The 6,265-nt window shown below is 36.0% G+C and overlaps 1 protein-coding gene across 3 annotated transcripts in view; it reads left to right on the forward strand.

The window, feature by feature from the left end:
- The window catches only part of LOC107583559 (N-acetyllactosaminide beta-1,3-N-acetylglucosaminyltransferase 2-like), a 30,325-nt gene that overhangs the window by 17,689 nt on the left and 6,371 nt on the right, over positions 1-6,265 (forward strand). For 2 of the 3 annotated variants that reach the window (XM_016269825.1, XM_016269827.1), the window contains exon 1: positions 116-203. The exons of the other annotated variant lie outside the window; for it this stretch is intronic. The gene's annotated coding sequence lies outside the window, so the exon portion shown is untranslated. Of the gene's footprint in view, positions 1-115; positions 204-6,265 lie in introns of those variants that run through there. 3 annotated transcript variants of the gene reach the window in all.

A 6,265-nucleotide genomic window follows, 5' to 3' on the forward strand; every position in this document is an offset into this window, starting at 1 on the left:
ATGTGTGTTACCATGATGGTGTTTTGTGTTTGCATGAATGACTCTGTGCATTTATATATTAGTATATACTTCTGCTGGTGGCGAAGCTACTTGTGATGAGCTTTGATTCTTCATGTGGCTTTCCTGAGTTTTGATAGCAAGAAGTCCGCTTTAACTTAAATGTTTTGTGACGAGGAGAGCGACACGGAGTCGTCCGCGTGCGGGTGAGTTTTGACGTTAGCAGGTCCGCTAAAACACTCCTTTTTATTTGCTTTACAATGAAGGTGTAAACGGGCTCTTTACAAATTCTGTTTCAGCGAAAGTTAATGTGTCTGGTGGGTGTCTTTTCGGCATTTTACCGGTCAGAAGTAAAGTTAGTTTGGTTGTTAGTTAGTTAGTATCCCTTCGGCGGCGTCACCTGGGTGAAAGGTACAGTCACAGATTGCATATCATAGTTAAAAACAGCTTCGGGAAATACATGCAACCGGTAGGCTGATTCAGAGAAATAACTAGGCTACTCCAAAACAATCTAAATTTAGTCACTGCCATGGTTCGTGTTATTGGAAGCTGTTTTTATTGATGCTTACGTGCGTCTAGTGTGTACAATATCTGTTAGATTTTATAATGTAATGTTGGTATGAATAGTAGATTAGCCTACTATTAACGGATATCAGCTCTTTACCATTTTCAGTTTCATATTCTGTAATTTGAATGAATCCTCATTAGGTTGTACTTGTGGTCTTTGTCATCAAGTTGTGACCTTCCTGATCATGTCTGTACAAGGGGTTCATTTACTTTGACAGTTGGTTTGGTGTAACTGGGTTTAGTACAGCTACAGCTCATTGAATTCATAGTATGAACAGGAACATTCTTCTCATAAAGTGTATAATTTACTGTCATAACTATCATATCTCAATTGCCTTTTAACTAAGCACATTGCACAGTTTTATGGTTTGTGTGCCTTGTTGTTTGCATGTAGTTTGGTTTTGATTCCTGCACACAGTCAGGTTGAAAGGGAAGGGAAATGTCAGTTAAATTAAAACAATAGTTTTAGGGAATCGAATGACCGCTGTTCAGTTAAAATGCATTAAATGACCTTTAAAGTTCCAGCTCTCTATGAATCCAGCCTAAACAAGAATTCATAATGTAACTTAAGATTTTTCCTCTCATTTACAACTTCGTTATTCCCCTAAGCTTTATTTGTTGTTACAGTTGTAAGTTAGAAATTATATGAAGTGTTTGCTTTCATCAGTGATGCTTTGTAACCTAAATGTATTCAGACTGTTCCCTGAAGGGGCTGAAAGTGCAGACGAAGATTAGATCAGTGGCCACTTCCAGGAATGTATTTTAAGACCTGTTTGATTCTGAATGCCCTTTCTCAGAGAAGGATAAATTGATCCTAGAAAAAAGAAAGTCAGCCTTATGGATTAAAATGAGTGACCATGTACTAGGAAGAAATAACAGTAATGACCAGTCATGAAAATGTATTTTTCATTTTTATGATTGGTTATGGTGTCACTTTTGCTTGGCGTTGGGTAAGCATGCCATACCAGAAAACTAATGTGAAACTTTGTGCATTAATGTCTTTAGATAATTAAATTACAGTTAAGTGCAATATGTGCAGTGCCAATCTGTTCTATACATTATAATAGGAATGTGATTTTTATCAAATGTTGTAAATTCTTTATGCAACCACATTTTTTAGCGCGTTGTTACAGGAAGAGCATAGTTTGGATTCTGACACATTCTGACTACCACGGTCAAGATCGCCTGTAGATTTGCGTTGTAATATTACGTGTTGTGTTTTCAAAATCATTGCTATTTTATTATTATTAATGTACCAGTGTTATTTTACTCGTATATTTGTCAAAAATGTTTTAATTAAACATTTGACCTCCCCAAGTACTTATGTTTGTTTTATTGATCTTTTGAGTACTCGAAAGGAAGCATTGACAAAAAAACTATTAATATTCATAATATTACAACTTTTCTGTACTATCTAAAAGTTTCACACTCATAATATATCCTTCTGTTTAGTGATCACAGAAGCTCTGATTGGAAGCCTCTTAAGATGTTTAAGCAGACAGAATTTTCATTTTTGGGGGGAACTATCCGTTGAATTGCATGACGTTTGGACATTGAGAAAGACCGCAAATGTTGCTTTAACCTTATTACTGGTAACCATTTACAGCCTGTCCTACCTCATTAACAAACTGTTTTAACTGTGGAGTCAGAACGAGTTTCATTCCTGCCTGGGTTTCACTAGCGTGTAGAATGTTAGCCTGAGAGATTGCATGCTCTTAGGGAATGTAGCCTACAGTCTTCTTCAAGTATGTGCTTGAGCTTTGCACAACCCCCAGATTAGGTTTTTTAGGTTGTGGCAGTGCATTTGGCTTGGAAAAATTGAAGTACAGTTTCTTGCATCAATGATTTCCTTTGTATATTAAATGTTGCTTAAATTTTAGCACTCCAAAACATTTTAGAATTAATGAAGGAGCACATGTTTTCTATTCTTGTACTTCTCAAGTCATTGTGCTGAACAGGAGTAGGAAGACCAGGTAGTGCACAGTGTGCATCAGTGGGGTTTTTGACTGACTAACTAGGGTAAATCCCTTGGAGTTAGACTCATTATACATTTCCATGATGACTCAAGGAATGTCCTTCAGTGTAAGCTTGTGCCCCCAAGGTGTTAGTCTCATTTTACCCATTTAAACATAAGCATTTTTAAAGTAAACTACAGAATGTGTTAAAGATTTAGAGGCTTGTCTTTTGAGAAAACCCTGCAGTCAGTCAGTTTCTTACAGGGGGTTGGGGGCCTTCCTGCATGTAGTGGCGTTCCTCAGAAGTGTCCTTTAAGATCTCTCGCACTCTTTCATGTCACTATGTTTTGGTCACTTGTGTTCCATTTAGCCGTCACATGGGAAAACTCCACCCAACTCCACCCCAGATAATTAGTTTCAGTGATAGAGAAGTCTCCCTCTTCCAGGAATCCTTCTGAGTGCCTGAAGATACTTCAGATACATTATACTGTTAAAGGGGAGGTGATAGACTGGTCATGGCCTTGTTTTTGTTTCACACTGCCAAGCTGTATATGTAAAAGATAAGCGTAAATAATTTTTGTTCACATTTCTTCCTTCACAAATGACACTACCCTTCAAAAGTTAAAAGCATTCAATTGATCAAACGTGTCTGTGAAACTTTCTATTCATCAATAATAATAAAAACTTTTCACAAAAATACTTTAACACATCTGTTTTCAGCATTGATAATAATAAGAAATGTTTCCTAAGCAGCAAATCAGCATGTTAAAATGAAGGCACTGAAGACCGGAGTAATGACTGCTGAAAATTCAGCTTGGCCATCACAGGAGTAAATTACATTTTTAAAATGTATTAAAATAGAGAACAGTTATTTGAAATTGCAAATATATTTCACAATATTACTGTATTTTTGATCAAATAAATGCAGTCTTTAGCAGCATGGTAGTCGTCTTTTAAAAACAATACCTTACCGACCCCAAACCTTTGAATGGTATAATCATTCAAATCATCAGGTCATTTGGACCTGTTTTTTTGTCCATCGTTTTGAGTCAGTTGGTTTGTGGATCATGTTTTGAGGGTGTTTGACCTATACAGAAATTAGTTTGTGACTCTTTTTTCAGAGACGCTCTCTTAAATATGATTTAATTCACATAAACGTCTTGCATGACCATGCACCTGCGCCCAGGTAGTTCATCACAGAGTGGCCAGCTTGCTTTTTGTTTAACCCCAAACATTATTATTCATCTCGTACAACAGCAGTGGACTGGAAGTCACACATAAATGATCATCAGTGAGTGGGTGTATATATAGACAGTGCTTTTAATCTTAACTGGAGCTATATATAGTGTGCTCTGTTCTCATTCATACATGCAGGCACACACGTGTTACATATTGGTTCTGCTTCTTAGTTTCTTGTTCATATGTGCTGATTTGTTGACTAAAACAGTAGTTTTCAGCTGGTTGGTCACTGGTCTATTTATTGGGGATGCGGGCAGTGCATAATTAGCTGCATTTTGTATTTAGCAGTTTGGTTGGCAAAATAAATAGACGTTTTAGGTTTTAAAAGTGTTGGTAAGCACAACATCAAAGGATTTACATCCAATCAAACTTTGAGATTTCTCTATATATTCATCTGAAATGTGACAAATTGGTCAGCTGCGTGACACCCGTTCATCCTCAAAAGCCATTAACCAAACTATGTAATGTTAAAGAAAATATGACTATGTTAGATACAGGTTCAAATGCATTGAGGGTAAACATGGTTCGTGCATAAACAATAAATCACTGACCACTGAGAACAGGAAACTATTGAAACTCGAGACATTTAAAAAACTAAATTGCTAATTTTCCTATTCAGCATATGTCATCTGTACAGTTTTGCATATTGTTGGACTTATGATTGTAAGGATTTTCTGTTTAGTTTTGTACAGTGTGCACCTTTTCTGTGTGTTGTTGGGTCAATAATTGTTGAACCATATGTCATTGTTGGGTTACCAGTTAAGTGATTTAATGCAAGTTTTTCCTAATGAGTGAATTAAATACTTACTTTTTGATTTTCTCTTTTTATTTAGAACTTGCCAAAGCAAGAGAATAAGTTTGGCATCAGTACAGAAATGGCTTCATATCTCGTAAAAATGGAGTAAAGACACGAAAGCTAATGTAATACCCATAGTTCTATCTCTGAAATTGTGAAAACAACCATACATGCACACCTGTAACAGCACATCGGTTGAGTTCTGTATGAATGCATATATGAACACAAGTTGTGATGTTGCTTGGCAGCTATAGTCAACTCTGCTCTGCTTTGCATTTTGCCTAAAGACAGAACAATGTTTTGTTCCTTGTTTTGACTTGTTCTGGACATGTCGAGGATGCTCTAAATTCTCGTGACGTTTACATTCACCTTTTCTCACATGTAAAAAAAAATCTAAATCCATCCTGCCTGCTGATAGTTGTGCAAAAATACAAATAAATACTCTTTACACACAAATGCATCTACAGCAGTAGCACAAAATATCTACCACCGCATGCTGTATTATCCTATTTTTTGGCATTGCCTAGTAGTTGCTATGGTTTCTGCTTTGGATTTTGCACACTGTTGCTTAAGTTCCTTTCCTGACCAACAGCAAGATGATTAACCAACAAGTTGGTTGGTGTTACAAACCGGGAAAGTTCTTTCACAACCACAGATGAGCTAGATCGTTAAAGTGAACAGTTAATTTAGTTCAACTTTTTTTTTTAATACAGATTTTCTGTTTTAGTACACACAAATAGAGAACGTAAACCAAAATATCAACAAGGAGACACTCACATTCACAGAGAAAAAAGAAAAAAAAAAGATTGCAGTAATAAAATACAAAAAATGTACAATTAACGACAACAGTTACATGAAGTCTTAGAAATCAAGAACCGCATGGTACAGATAGAAGTTGAGGTCCACTTTGGAAGTCTAGCCATTGCTTGTTTGAAGTATATTACAATCCCATTTCCTTCAATAATTTTCCCATTTGTTCTTCTGTAACCAGAGAGAGAAGGTAATTTTTTCCATAGATCATATTTGACTGACAATACTTAGAAGATCCATTTTGGAAGGGCTTCTCTTGAGCCAACTTCTAGTTACTGCTTTCTTACATGCAACTAAAAACATCTTCAAGAGCTAATTATCACACTTATTCAAACCCTCCGGACTCCGGAGTGACCCCTAGAAACATAATGGCAAATGACAAAATCTATGTTAAAGCCTATTACCCTAGATATTAATTGTCCCGCCCTTCCTCAAAAAGATTGAATATGTGGACATAACCAAAAAATGTGGGCAGAGTCAGAACCGTTTGTAAAGGACTAGTGATAGGATCAGTCTTTAGTCTGTTGATGTGAGGTGGAGAGAGATTCAGTTCACTGTTTACACCGCAAATGTAGTGTTAATTATTAATAAGAGACTTCACCTCCTGTGGACTCTTTAGCTACTTGGTGCACTTACGGTTAGAGAGAAGAGGAGCAAATGCACTAAATGTCTGGATTGTACTCATCAGTGCCATCAAAATTACTTTATGCCCTGGACATGACTTTGAAATGTTTATAACGTTTAGACATTGTTTGTTGTTCATTTGTAGCTTACGACAATTCAACTTTTTTTTTTTTTTTTCTCCTCCGCAAAATTGAAATTCTAGGTTCATTTTAAATAAAAAATAATTTGTTTATATATTAGGATGAAAAAACTATTTGCGTGTGTTTATTTATATATA

Source organism: Sinocyclocheilus grahami, unplaced genomic scaffold, assembly GCF_001515645.1.
Source record: "Sinocyclocheilus grahami isolate Dianchi unplaced genomic scaffold, SAMN03320097.WGS_v1.1 scaffold54.1, whole genome shotgun sequence".
Lineage (NCBI taxonomy): Eukaryota > Metazoa > Chordata > Actinopteri > Cypriniformes > Cyprinidae > Sinocyclocheilus > Sinocyclocheilus grahami.